We start from the raw sequence: 16,772 nt of genomic DNA on the forward strand, positions 1-16,772 counted from the left end.
AAAGAAAAGAATAAAAGGGGTGATAGAAAAGTGGTGAAAAAGGGAGCACAAAGAGGGAAAAACAATAGGGAAAATTGCTAGGGATGTGCAGGATGGGTGTAGGAAAGGTCCATAGCTGTCCATTTCATCTACAGCAACAGCTGTGCATATATACTGAATTTGGAGGTAGAGTTGGACACTCAAACCCCTGAGAGAGGGGTGAGGACAACAATAACATGTTGTGAAGCCAATTAAACCAGATTACGTGTCCAGTGGACACGTGTGCAAAATGGACTGCTATGAATGGGGCAAAATTATTTTTTTGGGAACAGATTGCCCTTTTTTTTTTAAGGTGAGCGTGGGATGTTAGGGAAGGATAGTAGTTATATTTGGGGAGGTAGGTTGGGTAGGAAGACAGACAAGACAGTATACAGGGGCCGTATATGACACATGTGGGAGTAAACATTTGAACGTGGAGGAGTGTTTGGAAATTGGAAGCCCATGAGCCCCCAAATGAAAAGAGTGAGACTGAGGTCTGCACCCATGGGAGTCACCACTGCACCTTCATGGCCCCAAAGGTGGCCATACTAGGGGCTGAGCAGGAGGGGCAGGCTGACCCTCTAAATGTGCCACATGGCACTCAGGCTGGCGTAGCAGATCTCTCAACTCCCTTTGGAGCTTGCTACATACCAATCCCCTGACCTGACTTCAGGTGACAGGATCCTGTCCGTGCCCACTCCCAGGGGAGGATGAGCCCCATCCCCTGAGGTGGTTCCACCCAAAGGTGCAGGACCAGTGGACAAGGAGGTCCTGGGGTGGGTCCCAGACATACTGGGGCCCGATGCCATGGCAAGATGAGGTGGGAGAGGTGGGTCAGCTGGGACTGGCCTTCCCAAACGTGCTATGGTGTTGCAGTTTTAGACCATATGTGGGTTAGTAATAGTCACCACAATCCAGGATTAGTTATAACAGCATGCATAGATATTCCCATTAACCCAAAACACCATATTTGGAACAGTTACATAGCAAACAGAACACATGCATATATGGAACCACAGTGGCCATTACAATGGCATGCAGGTTACATTGATAGCAACAGGCCATCAATGATAGTATTTCAACATGGAACATTAATAGAAACACATTTCAATATTTGTTGAATAATAGGACATATGTCCCAACAGTAGGTGTGGTGTAAACATATCCATTGATTTGTTTGTTTAGATTATTGTTGCAGATATGTTTGGGGGGGGGGGTGTCAGTTAACAACTTATGTTAGGTTTTGAGGTCTGAAAATCAAATGTATGTCATTATTTAGTGACTGCAATTCTGAGATCATCCCACTGATTTACCAGGGGGACAGAGGATCAGGCAGAAAATATGAGCCAATTATCTGGACATTCTGCAAAAATCTGTACAGTGGAGAGGTATGATTATGCATACAGCTTACTACCACTCCCAGGATTCAAACCATGGCTGTGTCTGCTAAAAATACAACAATTTATGTTTCATCAGAGTGTTTTATTTGGATATTGCTGTCTATTTCTTCAATGTTTTCTGTCTAAGTCTCTCTTGGTTGTACAATCTGATCTTGTACTTACACCAGTCTTATACAGACATTCCTAGACATTTTTTATGTAGCACAGTGTGGGTAACAGTGGTTAACACAGCATTACTATTCAGAAAATGCAACACTAAATGCCATACAATACCAGAGTAAAAACAACCAGTCCAGGATTTAGAACTTTATTGCCAGGCAGTTACAGTCTTATTTAAATATGACCCATATGGGACTATTACTGTCATATTGTCTGGTTTATTCAGTACAAACCATATACAGTTTTAATACTGCCAGGTGACTTTCTACTACTTTATATTAATTTGGTATGACTACTACAAGCAGGATTGTTACTCACCAGCCTCACAATGCAGCCTTTGCAACCTACAAGCATGGGCTTCCTGATTCACAGCCCGCTCAGCTGCAGATGTAAAGGAAATAGAGAAATATTTAGGTATACCTATCCATGACATACACAGGCTGGACATTAGTAAACAGTTATTGGTATGACTACTTACACACTGCTGGGCATCACCCTTTGCCTTACTTCTTGAACCCACTCATCCAAGAGCTCCCTCTTTCCCCACTTCAAGTTGGCATAATGGTGCTGGACCTGCTCATCAGTCCAAGGGATACCAGTGGCACTGGTGAGATCACGGGTGAGATGGTCCCAGGTTTCTGCTTTATATTGGGAGCCCTGGTACTGGCCCTGCAACAGTCTCTCGTCATGGTTTTGTACCAGGAGTCCTACCATGACCTTGGATTTCTGTATGCCCCAGCGCTGCGCACGGAAGCTCATGCCCTCACCAACTCCTACCATACTGCCTACAGTGGGAAGCTGCAACCAGTTATGAGCTGTATTCCTGCCTGTGGGGTTTAAATATGACTGATTTTCCACCCTTTACCGTGATTGGACGGTTTTGAATATGCTGAGCTGAGCTAAGCTAAGCTACGGTCAAATCTGCTTAGCTAAGGTTGGCAATGCTTAAAGACTCAGGTTCAGCATTGCTTACCGATGGGGAAAAGCCACTTAGCTGGGCTACTCATTGCTTAGCAATCATATTTACACAATGCTTACACCTAGTAAGCAGAGCTTTGCAATGTTTAGCATTGCTTATTTTTTATCTTATAGATTATCTGCTGTATGTGATTGATTCATCATTCATTACATATTATAAATTTGTTTACTGTCCCTGACATCCCCCAGTGTGCTTTCATTACATTTATTCATGTGTGACTATACTGTATGGGACACTTGTGTTTATATGGAGGTTTCACAACTTTATTAAACTGACACCTCACATCTGGACCTACTTCAGTACTCTGGTTAACAAATATATGTTATTTAGGAGCTAATTATAAAAGAAAAAAATGTTTTTGTACTGATTTCACATGTAAAATGCAAATTGGTTACAGTGGGGATCAAACCAGGAATGGCTGCTTGTAAAGCACACACTCTGACCACTACACTATTGCAATACTGCTTATGCAGATGTCTCTTGCTATTTATCTTCTTGTGCTATTTAAGCTGGAATAAACATAGCTAAGCTATGGGCACACCCACACAGCTATGCTTAAACTTTATCACATGTTTAAAAAAATATATTTGTTGTGTTATTTTATTTTTACCCTTTAGAATATCCATGCTAATGCTGAACCTGTTATTCTATCAACTTTCTGCTTTGTGGGATGATTGTCCCTTTTGGCTTTGTCCACATTCCTTACTCTGATGGGGTGGGAGGTGTGCGGTATGTGCTTATGCTAAATGTGTTATTCTAACAGCATTTGTCTTGGTAGGGACGACTGTCCCTTATGGCTTTGACCAGATTTGCTATCCTGACAGGTTGGGAGTGTTACAAGTGTTCTCGCTCATTTTAAATTCTGGAGTGTAGGGGCATGTATATTGTGAGAGCTCTGCTCTCAGACACACCCCCTGCGCTCATACACAGAACCATGTCCGTTTTACAGCTTGGCAGCATGCCTTCATACATATGCATGACGCACTGCCGTGCTGAGCAGGAACAGTCCCTGGTGTGCAGGAATAACTTATTCCTGCACAACTGCTTGCTGAATCCCAGGGATACACTTGTTTCTGAATAAAGCAGCTCTCATTTCAGCAAAAGCAGGTCTCGTTTCAAACATAACTTGTTTTTGCATAAAGCAGCTCTTGTTTCAGCATGTTATCATATCACACACACTCTTGTTTCAGCAAAAGCAGATCTCTTTTCAAACATAACTTGTTTCTGCATAAAGCAGCTCTTGTTTCAGCATGTTAGCATATCACACACACTCTTGTTTCAGCAAAAGCAGGTCTCATTTCAAACATAACTTGTTTCATCATATCTCTGCATAAAGCAGCTCTTGTTTCAGCGTGTTAACATATAAACATTAAATATGTCTGCAGCAGAATATAAAGCAGCTCTATAGCTCTCGTACTCCAGCAGACTGCAAATACTATCATTTCAAACGCAAATCTTCATAATATAAAATAGCTCTTGTTTCAGCATATCTCTGTTACAGTGGAAAGCTGCTCCTGTTTCAGCATATAAACATTAAATAAGCAGCCCAAGCATATCTCTACAGCAGAATACAAAGCAGCTCTTGTACTTCGAGCGGATTGCAAATACTGAATATAGCTGTTGTTTCAGCAAAAGCAGGTGGCTTCAGAATATGAAATATCTCTTGTTTCAGCATATCACTGCAGCAGTGGAATACAAAGCAGCTCTGGTTTCAGCATATAATCATAAAATAAGTAGCCCAAGCATATATCTGCAGCAGAATACAGAGCAGCTCTTGTTTCAAAGCCCATAGAAAATCTCGAGAGTACTAAACATAAAATAAGGTACTGCAGCAGCTAAATACATAAATAAAGCTTCTTTTGGACAGACTGCAGCAGCTAAACACACACATCAGCTTCTGTCAATACATAAATAAAGCGTGTCTTGGACTGCAAATACAGCTAGCTCTCGGACATAAAATAAGCAGCTCTCATTTCAGAGCCCACCTTGAGCATACTAACAACATAAAATAAGAAAGAAAACCTTTGACATACTTTTGTTTACTTTACGTGAACGGGTGTCTGGAGAAGATGTGCTCTGAGTAAGAAGAGGAAAAACCTGCGGAGCTCTTGACTGCTGCAGTTTAAATATAAATAGTAACAAATGGCAGCTGCCTCATGAAGCTGAAGTCATCGTGCGCGATGATGTCAGGATCAAAAACAAACCTGAGAAATTCGGAAATTAAAGGGGCCAATCAGGAATTTGTGGCACTCCAATATTTTGCTCTCAAAAGTGGTATTTACTGAGGAATTTGGTATGGTTGACAGGTATGTCCAGAGGTTACTCCATACCCTTTTCCTTCCCCCGTCCCAAACATAAAAAAACATCCTGAATGTTCCCCCCAGTCAAAGAGAACAGGCAACTCTAGAAATTCAAAAGTTGCTAGACAAAAGAGTCATCCAAACAGTCCCTGCAGACTAAACAAGATCCAGAACTTACTCAAGATTCTTTTTAGTTCCAAAGAAAACGGGACTGAAGACCAATTCCAGATATCAGCAACCTAAACAAATCTGTAAGTCCAAGTTCTAGATAGTAACACTACAGTCAATACTCCCTTTTTTGGAAAAGACAATTGGATGTGCTCGATAGACCTCCAGGATGCATACTGCCACATAAAAATGGACAGGCGATCCAGGCAACACCTGCACTTTCAGCTAGGAGCCAACCACTACCAGTTTTGAGCTCTGCCTTTTGGCCTTACTACAGCCCTCAGAGTGTTCACCAAGTGTATGGAAGTAGTCGCGGCTCACTTGAGACGCCTAGGATTCCCAATGTTTCCATACTTAGACTACTGGCTCCTAACCACCACCACCAAGCATCTAGTAACAAAAGTGAGAGACACCACCATGCAGCTCTGCTCTTACCTAGGAATCACAATAAATTATGAGAAATCTGCCTTGCTTCTGTCTCAGTGTATAATTTTTATAGAAGCAGAATTAGATGCAATAAATATGATGGCCAAACTTCCTCCAGCAAGGGTACAAGTTCTACAATGTCAAGTCTTAAACCTTCCAAGAAAAAAGCACAAGCAAAGACAGTCCCTAAAGTCTTGGGGACCATGGCAGTAGCAATAACCCTGATTCCATTAGCATGTCTGGATATGAGAATTCTCCAGTGACTACTGTCCACTCAGTGGTCAATGCAAGAACTGCCCATGTCCCACAAAGTATTGATAATGGAATCTTGCAAAAAAGACCTTCGTTGGTGGCTTTACTCCACTCATTTAACGGTAGGTTGACCCTTTGTACTTCCCCAACCATTAGCCACAGTGATCATGGAACTTTCTCAGATAGGGTGGTGGAGGCATTATCTGGGAAAGACAGTCCAAGGCACTTGGCAGGATCACGAGGCCCATTTGCACATTGCTGTCCTAGAGATGAGAGTGGTGCTTTTAGCATTGCAAGCATTCCAGGACTCTCTCGTGCTGGGAACTATTGCAATACAAACAGACAACTTGTCAGTTGTATGGTACATAAACAAACAAGGATAAGAGTATGGCACTGGGCAACCTCCTCCAATTGCTTTCTGATAGCAACGCACATCCTGGGGAAATCCAGCATGATTGCAGACAAACTCAGCAGAGTGATTCTGATGCTTCACAAGTGAGCCTTAAAACAGGAAGTGTCAGAAAAGATTGTTCACAAATGGGGCCAGCCTTGCTGCAACCTTTTTGCCACATCCATGAATGCCAAATGCAGAAGCTATTCTGCCCTGATCCCCCACTGAGGGAGTCATCAAGGGATGCACTTGTATATGATTGGCCCTCGGGTCTCCTCTATGCTTTTCCTCCCTTTCCATTGATACCCAAAGTTCTTCAGAAAGCCAATTACTTGGTAAGGGACTTGACGCTCATTGCCCCATACTGGCATCGTCAAATCTGGTTCCCCTTCCTGTGGCCTCATCTCCAGGAGGAGCCTTGGATCCTGGACCCAGTTCCAGACCTTCTGACTCATGCATCAGGAACGCTCCATCCTTCCCTTCAAACTGTCAAGTTGACAGCTTGGGTGCTCTGGATTCCAACCATAGCCAGGCTCCCTATCCTTTCTTCATCAGTAAAACACATCCTAATTTCTTCTCATAAAGCTTCCACCAGAAAGATATATAAAAGCAAATGGAAAAGATTCTCTTTATGGGCTTCCAATAATAATATTGGCCTGTTTTCTGCCCCAGTAGGTTCCATCCTAGAATTCTTGACAAAGAATCAATGAAGGCGCAGCCACAGCTACTGTTAGCGTTCAGCTAGCAGCGATATCCAATTTCCATTTAGGTGAATCAGGCCTCAATATTGTCTCACAGACTATGCAAACCCTTTCTTAAAGGTACTTTTTATTAAGACCACCTATTAAAGACCCTCCCACACCATGGGACTTGCATTTTGTTTTATCCCATTTAATTTTGTCCCCATTTGAGCCAGCATCATCCTGTGAACTCAAATTTTTGACTTAGAAAACTATTCTTCTGATAGCAATTACTTCTGCTAGAAGGGTGTCAGAGCTGCAAGCCTTGTCAATAAAGCCCCCATACATGCTTTTTCACAGAGGCAGAGTTTCCTTTTGACCAAATCATTCCTTTTTAAAAAGTATGTACAGAATCTAATTTGAACCAATTCAAAGAGCTACCAGTATTTTTCCAAATTACAAGAATAAGGTGGAATACATGTGACACCAACTGGATGTGCACAGACAATTACACTTCTACTTACATAGGACTAAGGACTTCAGAAAATCTGACCAACTATTTGTATCCTTTTCAGATTCAAAGAAATGTGCTGCAGTTTGCAAAGTGACACTTTCAAAATGGCTCTCAGATTGTATAACCTTCATTTATAAATCTCAAAGATCTTCGCCATAAAATAAAAGGCCTTTCTACAAGAGCCATTGCAGCCGCTTTTGCCTTTCGGGGTAGACAGCCAATTGATACAATTTGTGCTGCAGCAATGTGGGCAGCACCACATACCTTTATCACTCATTACAAAGTCAATTTGGCCTCCAGGAACAGGGCTTCCTTTGGTTCCACGATTCTGAAGAATATTCTCTCTTGAGCCACCCAAGAAGATGGTGCTAGGGACACTGTCCCAACCTTAGTAAGAATGAAGTTGAGATAGGACAAAAGCACATAAAGAAGTTATGTACTTACCATAATGTTCCATGTGTGTTGTCCATCTCGCCTTTGTTCTTACATCCCACCCTCCTTTCCTCCAGCCTTTTGCTCCTGAAAGACCAAGTTGATACAATTGGCTATTAGCAATCTCTGACCTTCTTGATTGCTCTATAACATATTAGGCTAGTGGAAGACCTCGAGCTTGTATATAAGGCTGAGTCGAATCTGAGGATTGAATCCAAGCCCAACCTTTGTAAGAATGAAGACAAGATGGACAACACACATGGAACGTTATGGTGAGTACATAACTTCTTTTTTTAGCTGTCTAAAAAGTTAAGTTTTAGTGGACAGCCGCTATTTTTAGAAGAGCAAGATAGATTGAAAAGGGGTGGGCACTTTTGTATTCTGGTATTATGGAATACAGTAGGATGGCCAATAAATTTAAATAGTTGAAGGAGAGTGATTTCACAAAATGATAATCTTGTGCTTACACCAGGCAGTGAAAGGACAGAGGGAACAAGATATATGGTCAAATTAACATAAGGGGCAGACAACTAGAAAGACAGTGGTGTTTAAGAACACAATAGTAACTGGGTGGGAGAATGGAAAAAAATTCTGTCTGACTCACAAGAGACAGAGCTGTGGTCTCTTTTCAAGTTTTAATATGCAGTTAAAAGCAGAATACAAGTAAAACACAGTGTAAAGAAAACCAATCACAATATACAAAATAGAAAAAGACAATAAAGTAATACAAAATACAATAAGTAAAGAGCAAACTAACCTTTCCCCTCACAGCAAGCTGTGGCAGAGTCTGGGTGAGCCTTTCCAGGGTGGCAAGACAAAACTCCCTACACTCTACTTTGAAACCTTCTTCTTCTGTTTTTGACTTGACACCAGATGCTTCAGAGTATTTATTCCCCTAAGGCTCTTTCATCAGCTCTAATCATACTTCTCAAATGTCCATATTTTTGCAGAGTGCCTAGATTTTTTCCCTCAAAATGCATGGTAATATAAAATCTGTTATCCTAGCAACTTTCTAAATTTATAAGAACGATATTAAAAGCTTTCCTTATTTTTCAGGTCTTTGTCCCTCCTTTATTTTGGTTTTGTCCAAAATTCTTGCACTAAGTGGATGAGAGGTATGCCTCTAATGCCTCCAGTTTTTTGCATCAGCAGTGATGTCATCCTCTGCATCAGTAAGCTTGGCACCAAACCTTTCAGTGCGAAGGTTACCAGGGCCAGATCATTGGCATATGTTTTGGCATCAATAGTGACATCTATGTCCTCAGGGCCTCAGATAATTTTAACCACAATGACATTTGGTGTGTCTTGGCACCAAAGCCTTCTTCAATATCAACAGTGAACTAGTTAGTAGAAGTTGTTATGGTCCCTTTAAAGTTAAGTGCCTTGGTAACAAGATCAAGGGATTGACTGGGTTTCTTGGTGTTGAGTGTTTCAGTGCTGGCTGTTCTCCCACTACATCATGTTCTTGATGATATTTTTGCAGCGTGGAAGCATCCAGGACCTGCCATCCACTTGCAAAGGAGTGATCTGTATAAATTGCTATATGAGTGGTGTGCCATTTTTGTAAGAATACTACAACAAACTACAAACTACAACATTATCTCTTCAGCTTACATATTGCACAGAAATGCCAGTGTCTTGTACCTTGTCTCCAGATTAAAAATACAAGACTGTGGACAGGTTGGATTTGTTTCTTCTGCCACTCTGTGCCTTAGGGCCTTGAACTGTTTGCTTCACTTGTCCCATTTGCAGAACTTTTTGAATAATCAGATTCTAGTGAAGGTGGCAGAGTTTCATTTTTGGTGACCTGGATTCTCTGAAAAAAGATTGCTGTGAGGTGTTTGCTCTGGGCATTCATAGAGCTCATTGGAATTTTGATTTTATTTTATTTTTATTTGACATTTGTTAACCGGGAAAGTCAGACTTGGAACAAAGCCAATTTTCAGTGGAGGCCCGGGGAGAAAGGTTCCAGATGCATGTCTTTGTAATGTGGGAGGAAACTGGAGCACCCAGAGGAAACGCACAGGAATGCAGGGAGGACATGCAGACTCCACACAGAAGGCACCCTGGCTGAGAATCGAACCGGAGAACCTTTTGCTGTGAGGCAACAATGCTACTGCTGCATCACTGCGCCGTCCAAATCCAAATCCGTTGATTGTGTGTATAATGTGGTCAGAGCAACAACAGCTGGTTTGTGTCTGTTGCAGATGACATGGGTCATGTTTTTATCCTTTAAGGAAGAGCTAAGCCAAGACATTCTGATACACCTTTCAGGGGAGAGGTGATGTTTGGGTGTTCTTCTTAGATCATGCTATTGCTGAAGAACTGCAAAGAAGGTTAACAGGTGCTGGCCACTGAAGAGGATTTGTATGATGCTCCCCACCATCATACATCCTCCAGATAAGGCCAGAAAACCAAAACAAAGAGACATTATATAACTTGTAAAATGGGATCTGATATTGTTAATCCTCGTTCATTCCTTACGCATGAGTATCGGTTCTAACCTCGGAACCGAGCCAGCCATTTTCCAAGCTCACGTCAGCTTCAAACTCTCGAGATAAACTCTTACCCATAACCCCCCTCTCCCTGTTACCACAGATTTCATTTGCTGCGTTGCCATTCAGTCATGTCAAGCTGCTTCTCTTGAGCTAAGTACAGTTATTTGTTGTCAAATAGTCATTTATATTACTTTTTCTGTCATAAAAGTTTCTATTTTGTTGTCTCTTACCCTATCGCATCTAGCGACTATATTTTCTTGAGTTTTTCTTCGCTTTTCTCTACTTTTTTTTACCGCGAGGTATTTCTCCCCTTACCATCGTTGGTAATCTTCCCTTTTTTTTCATACCTTCGGGTATTCTTTTGTACCATTGCTGGTACCCTTTTCTACTTTTTCTATCATGGCAGATAAGAAAGGTAGTCCAGGGTTTAAACGGTGTTCTGATTGTGGACACAGATTATCTACATCTGATGCACACTCTTTGTGCGTTTATTGTTTGGGGGCGTCCCACTTATCTGTTGACCGGCCCTGTACTATCTGTGAAAATTTTTCTAATAGAACTTTGTTAGAAAGGAAAAACAAGTTGTTGCTGAAGGGACTTCTTAAATCTCCCTTTTCAGAGGCTATTTCTGGGTTGGAGGCCTCAACCCCTCCTAGAGCCCATAAGAAAATTTTGGATGTTCCTACCAAGGCTAAATCTTTGCCTTCATCCCCAGCTGGGGACTCCCGCCGATCAAAACTTAAAAAGGCTAAAGTTTCAGCCACGGAGCTCACTCAGTCAGCCCCAGTGCTTTCGGTGCCTAGACCTTCAGCTCCATTAGTGATCTCGGCTCCGTCTTCTCCTGCAGCCTTCACTATATTGGCACCGAGGGGCTCCTCAGTCCAGACTATTACTACTGTATCGGCACCAACCGCTCAGCCGACGCAGACCTTGACCATGTCGGATCTGACATCCTACTTGGAACCGACGCCTTTATTGTTGACTCCAGTTTTGTTGGTTCCAGCTTCAGTACCGACAACCACTTCGGCACCGATCCATGTGTCGGTGCAGACCATGATCTCGGCACCATTGACTTCTTCGGTGCAGACACCCGTAGTCCAGTCTCTCTCAGCACCATTGTTCTCGGTGTGGACTGGTGAGATGGGCACCGAGTTTGCCTCTTCTGTGTACAGGCCTGTTTCTCCCTCAGTCTCCGTGAGGTCCAATAGAAACCTTTCCAAACATGATGTATTGCGTCTTGTGGATCAGGTGCTCTTGGCGAGAGGTATCCCACAGCCTAGGAACTATCTTTCCTTGGGAGGTGATCACCCATCTCCAAAGACCCCTTCTTATTCTCCTCCTTCATTGCCTTTGAAGTCCATGGATATAGCACAGTCTTCCCCTTCTGCGGTTCCCTTTATGGATCTCACTAAGGAACTGCAGTTGCCTTCATGGCAGGAAAGTTTTGCTATGACCCAGGATGTCAGTTGTGACACGCATAATTTGCTGCTCCACAGCCATCCAGGGACTCTGGGTTGGCAGGCTGAGCCACTTAGGGGAGGGGTGACCCCTGTCCTGGACATTCACTCCTCTTCAGGTGGACCAGCCTTACAACTGCTGGAGAAGGCTTTCGCTGCTGCTGGCGATACTGGACTGTCTATCCCTCCACCCTCCTCTGGTATACCGGTTTCACAAGTCGAACCGAGCGGGCACCCAGTGCAAGGGCCTCAGGACATATTCCCACAGGAAACCCCTTTTCTGCTGTCTTCCCCAGCTTCTCCTGCTGAGGAAGTCCACCAGAAAAGTTTGTGTAAGAGGAAGCACATGGACTCCACAGAGGAGTCCTTTACTCAAGACACAAATTTTGATGCGGGGAAAGGATCCCCTCATCACCCTCTGAGGTATCCTTTGGTGATATCCTCAAAATCCTGAAACAGAGAGGTGACTGGCAGTCCTCTAATCCGACCTCTGAGGAATCTGTGTTCCTGCAGGCATTTTGCGCCCGGCCTCCTACCTCCTGGGTTACTCCACCTGCCGATGAACTTGTCCGGCTTATTGTGCAGCATGCTTGGAAGGCTCCTGATACCATTGAAGCTATTCCCAGGAGGCCAGATAAGATTTTGTCCCCTCCTGCTACAGATCCCCATTGGTCAAAAGGTCTTCCTGTGGATGCTTTGGTGGTGGCGGCCACAACAAAAAAGGATCTAGCAGAAGAAGAAACCCATCTGCCTAACAAAAAGTTCCAGGCCCTGGACAGGATAGGGAAGCGCACCTTTGCATCAGCAACCTTTACTATCAGGTCCCTGAATTATATGGCACACTTTACCAGGCTTCAAAGGGATCTGATTTCTGAGCTCTCTGAAACCTTGGCTGGTGCCGTGCCTGATGAGGTCTGTGACAAAGTGGCCTCTCAGCTGGCCACCATTGAGTCAGTATCTAACTCCTCTATGTGACTGATATCTCACGCATCAGAAAGAAAAGTTTGTATAAGAGGAAGCACATGGACTAGAGCAGTGGGTTCAGCTGCGGTCTTGAGACGACACACCTGGATGCGCTTGTGCAATTTCGTGGAGCCCTTTAAGCTTCCTTTCTTAACACTCCCATTGAGGCCTCTTCGTTGTTTGTACCCAAAGTTAAAAGCACACTGGCCAGATGTGAACAGGACGGTAAGACCCTTCCTGCCGTAGGTGTCCGTTATTCTTCCCCTCAACTTGCTTTCTCCCAAAACCAAAAGAGTGGGAAGATATGGTTCAAGAAATCTCAGGGTCCTTTCCATGACACACAGGCTGAGTATTCCCCTAGAGGCAGAGGGGGAAACACACAGGAAAGATGCTTCTTTTGGGGCAGAGGGGATCCGCGTAACCAGGGTTCCAGGGATTCTTTCCCTGGCCAACCCTACCAGCGCTCCTGAAGAGCGGCCCAACTCCTTTCCTCTGGAGATGGTTGGAGGTCGTTTCTCCTTCTACCCTTCTGCCTGGCTAACCATCACCACCGATTTTTGGCTATAAAGGATTATAACCAGAGGTTATTATATCCCCTTTGATATTTCTCCTGTCCCTTCAAAAAACCTTCCCGATGTTCCACCCAGTCAAAGGGAAGAAGCAGCACTAGAAATAGAAAAGCTGCTAAGAAAGAGAGTCATCCAAATAGTCCCTCCAGACCAGATAGGATCCGGATTCTACTCAAGACTATTTCTGGTGCCAAAGAAAACCGGGGACTGGAGACCAATTTTGGATCTCAGTGTATTGAACAAGTTTGTGAGAGTACAAAAATTCTGGATGGTCACAATACTGTCTATCCTCCCGCTTTTGGAAAAAGACGATTGGATGTGCTCGACAGATCTTCAAGATGCGTACTACCACATAAAAGTGGATTTCTGCGCTTCCGTGTGGGAGCCAGTCACTACCAGTTCAGAGTACTGCCCTTCTGACTCTCTACAGCCCCCAGAGTGTTCACAAAGTGCATGGCAGTCATCACAGCTCACTTGCTCCTTCAAGGATTCCAGGTGTTTCCATACCTAGATGACTGGTTCATTTCCGCCCCCACCAGACATCTACTGGAAGAAGCCCTGGCATACTCTCTCCTCGCTGCACAAAGGCTAGTCATAACCATAAACTGGCAAAAATCCAATCTCACCCCATCTCAGTCGACATAATTCATAGGGGTTATATTGGACACAAAGAACTGCAGAGCTGCCATTCCAGAGCACAGAATTTTAAGGATAAAGCAACAACTGATTCCAATCCTTTCAAGGGAGAAAGCCATGGCTCACTCGGTTCTACAGCTGTTGGGTTCCATGGTAGCCTCCATCACCATTGTTCCCCTGGCCAGGTTTCACATGAGGCTTCTACAATGGCTACTACTCACTCAATGGTATCCCTTTCAGCCATGATTCAAGTAACCCACAGGTGCAAACAGGATTTAAATTGGTGGATGACACAATCTGTCACAATGGTCTCGCCCCTTCTCCCCCCAGAAACCCAAGGCCACAGTGACCACGGATGCCTCCCTGATGGGGTGGGGGGGGCTATGTCAGGGACAGACAGTCCAAGGCACTTGGTCCGAACTGGAGGCCTATCTGGCTGTAAATGTTCTAGAGCTGAGGGCGGTGCTTCTGGCTTTGCAAGCATTCCATCTTCTGATGCCGTCTGGGATGATTGTGATTCAATCAGACAACATGGCTGTGGTTTGGTACATCAACAAGCAAGGTGGAACCAAATCTTACCCCCTTTGTCGAGAGGCCATGAGGATATGGCAGTGGGCAATGGCTACCAACCATTTTCTTCTAGCAACGCACATTCCTGGGAGTTCCAACGTGATAGCAGACAGACTCAGCAGGTGCATTCTTCAACCTTACAAGTGGTCCCTGAACCCCTTGATAGCGGCAGAGATCTTCCACCTCTGGGGCCATCCTTGCTGCAACCTCTTTGCATCCACAACCAACTACAAATGCAGCAACTACTTCACCCTGATTCCCCCTCTGGGACAGTCACCCAGGGATGCTCTAGTCCATGATTGGCCCTCGGGTCTTCTTTACATATTCCCACCCTTTCCCCTCATTCCCCAGTTTCTGAAGAAAGCCCGTCGGTTGAAGAGCAAGGTGACCCTCATAACACCATACTGGCCTTGACAGATTTAGTTCCCCTTCCTTTGGCCTCACCTGCTAGATCGAGCATGGATTCTCCATCCAACCCCGAAGTTGATCTCACATCCACAGAACCTGATTCATCCCAACTTGAACAGCCTGAAGCTCACAGCTTGGCTGCTCCAATTCCCTTGATTGCCAGGCGGAATGATCTTTCTCTACCAGTACAAGACATTCTCATTGCGTCTCATAAGTCTTCCACTAGCATTACTTATCTGAGCAAGTGGAAAATATTTACCTGTTGGCTGAAAGATAAACAAGTAGATCCCTTCTCAGCACCAGTGTTGATAATACTAGACTATCTGGCCGACCTTTTCCAGTCGGGTCTATCGGCCTCTACCATTAGAGCTCATTTGGCTGCAATTTCTAATTTCCATGAGGGTGTCCAAGATTCCTCTTTTATGTTCCATGAATTGTGCAAGACCTTCATAAAAAGTGTGAATCATCTGAAGCCACCTTTTAGAGAACCTATTCAACCATGAGATTTATCATTCGTTCGACAAGCTCTGACAATGCCACCCTTCGAACCAGCTTCTTCTTGCAGCCTCAAGCATTTGCCATGGAAAACCTTGTTTTTGGTCACCATTACTTCTGCCAGACGTATTTCTGAGCTTCAAGCTTTATGTATCAAGAGTCCATACTTGATATTTCATAGAGAAAGAGTGTCTCTGAGAACTAATCCATCATTTCTGCCAAAAGGATCTCTGAAATGTCCATTAATCAAACCATTGAATTGCCAGTTTTCTTTCCCAATCATTCAAACAGAGGAGAGTATTGCCTACATACCCTAGATATCTACAGGCAAATCCATTTTTACTTAAACAGGACTAGGTCCTTTCGTAAATCTGACCAGTTATTTTTGGCTTTTTCCTGGACCTAGATTAGGATCTGCTGTTGCTAAGGTCACATTAGCTAGATGGTTGAAGGACTGTGTGACCTTCATTTATACACAACGCAATATCTCATTGCCTACTACCATGAAAGCTCATTCAACAAGGTCGGTGGCAACTTCTGCTTCCTTCCATGCCGCAGCTTCTTTACATGACATCTGTGCAGCTGCAACTTGGGCTATGCCTCATACCTTCATCAATCATTACAAATTGGATTTGGCCTCCAGGGGAAGAGCATCTTTCGGTTCTATGGTGCTCAGGAATGTCCTTCCATGAGTGCCTCCCAGGAATAGAGGTAGCTGGGGACTCTGTCCCATGCTTAAGGAATGAACAAGGATTAACAATATCAGATAAAGAAGTTATGTTTTACCATAACATTCCATCTGTATTGTTGATCCTCGTTCAGTCATTACGATCCTCCCTCATTCTCCCTTCCTGTGGCTTCTAGTGGATCTCACCATACGGTTCTCTTAGGTTATTTGACCAGAAGTAGCCTCTACCTTCTTTTGACTTGCAAACTCAATCTGAGGTAACAGGGAGAGGGGGGTTATGGGTAAGAGTTTAGATCAAGAGTTTGAAGCTGATGCGAGCTTGGAAAATGGCCGGCTCGGTTCCGAGGTCAGAACTGATACCCATGCGTAATGACTGAACAAGGATCAACAATACAGACGGAACGTTATGGTAAGACATAACTTCTTTTTTACAACTTATTTTGTGGAAAAAAGAGGCAAGAATTTAAAAGATAGAGCTGATGTTGTTAATCTTATTTACTATCATCACCGATAGATTTGGTTCCGAGCCCTCAGAACTGAGTCAGCCTATTACCAAGGTCACGCCAGCCAAAAAACGCTTGAGCTAAGCTTCTACCCATGATGCCCTTCTCCCTGTTACCCCAGATCTTGTTTGCCACATAGCCGTAAAGACACATTTCAGCAGAGCTTTCAGCTAAGTGAAAATGTCTTGATATTTTGTGAGAAAGTTGTTTGACTCTCTTAATTTATATTCATTGATTTTCACGTTTATAGTTAGACTTACTCCATT

At 43.7% G+C, this 16,772-nt stretch overlaps 1 protein-coding gene and 1 long non-coding RNA gene across 2 annotated transcripts in view; one reads left to right on the top strand and one right to left on the bottom strand.

Annotated features, from left to right (window-relative positions):
* The window catches only part of LOC122798533, a 137,181-nt gene extending 132,540 nt beyond the window's left edge, over nucleotides 1-4,641 (bottom strand). Inside the window, exon 1 of the long non-coding RNA XR_006364276.1 lies at nucleotides 4,590-4,641. This is a non-coding gene — a long non-coding RNA (uncharacterized LOC122798533). The remainder of the gene's footprint in view (nucleotides 1-4,589) is intronic.
* DLEC1 (DLEC1 cilia and flagella associated protein) overlaps nucleotides 1-16,772 on the top strand; it is a 2,498,134-nt gene that overhangs the window by 1,434,445 nt on the left and 1,046,917 nt on the right. The window lies entirely within an intron of this gene.

The sequence above is a fragment of the Protopterus annectens genome, chromosome 3.part1 (genome assembly GCF_019279795.1).
Source record: "Protopterus annectens isolate FY-2018-M chromosome 3.part1, PAN1.0, whole genome shotgun sequence".
Taxonomy (NCBI): Eukaryota; Metazoa; Chordata; order Ceratodontiformes; family Protopteridae; genus Protopterus; species Protopterus annectens.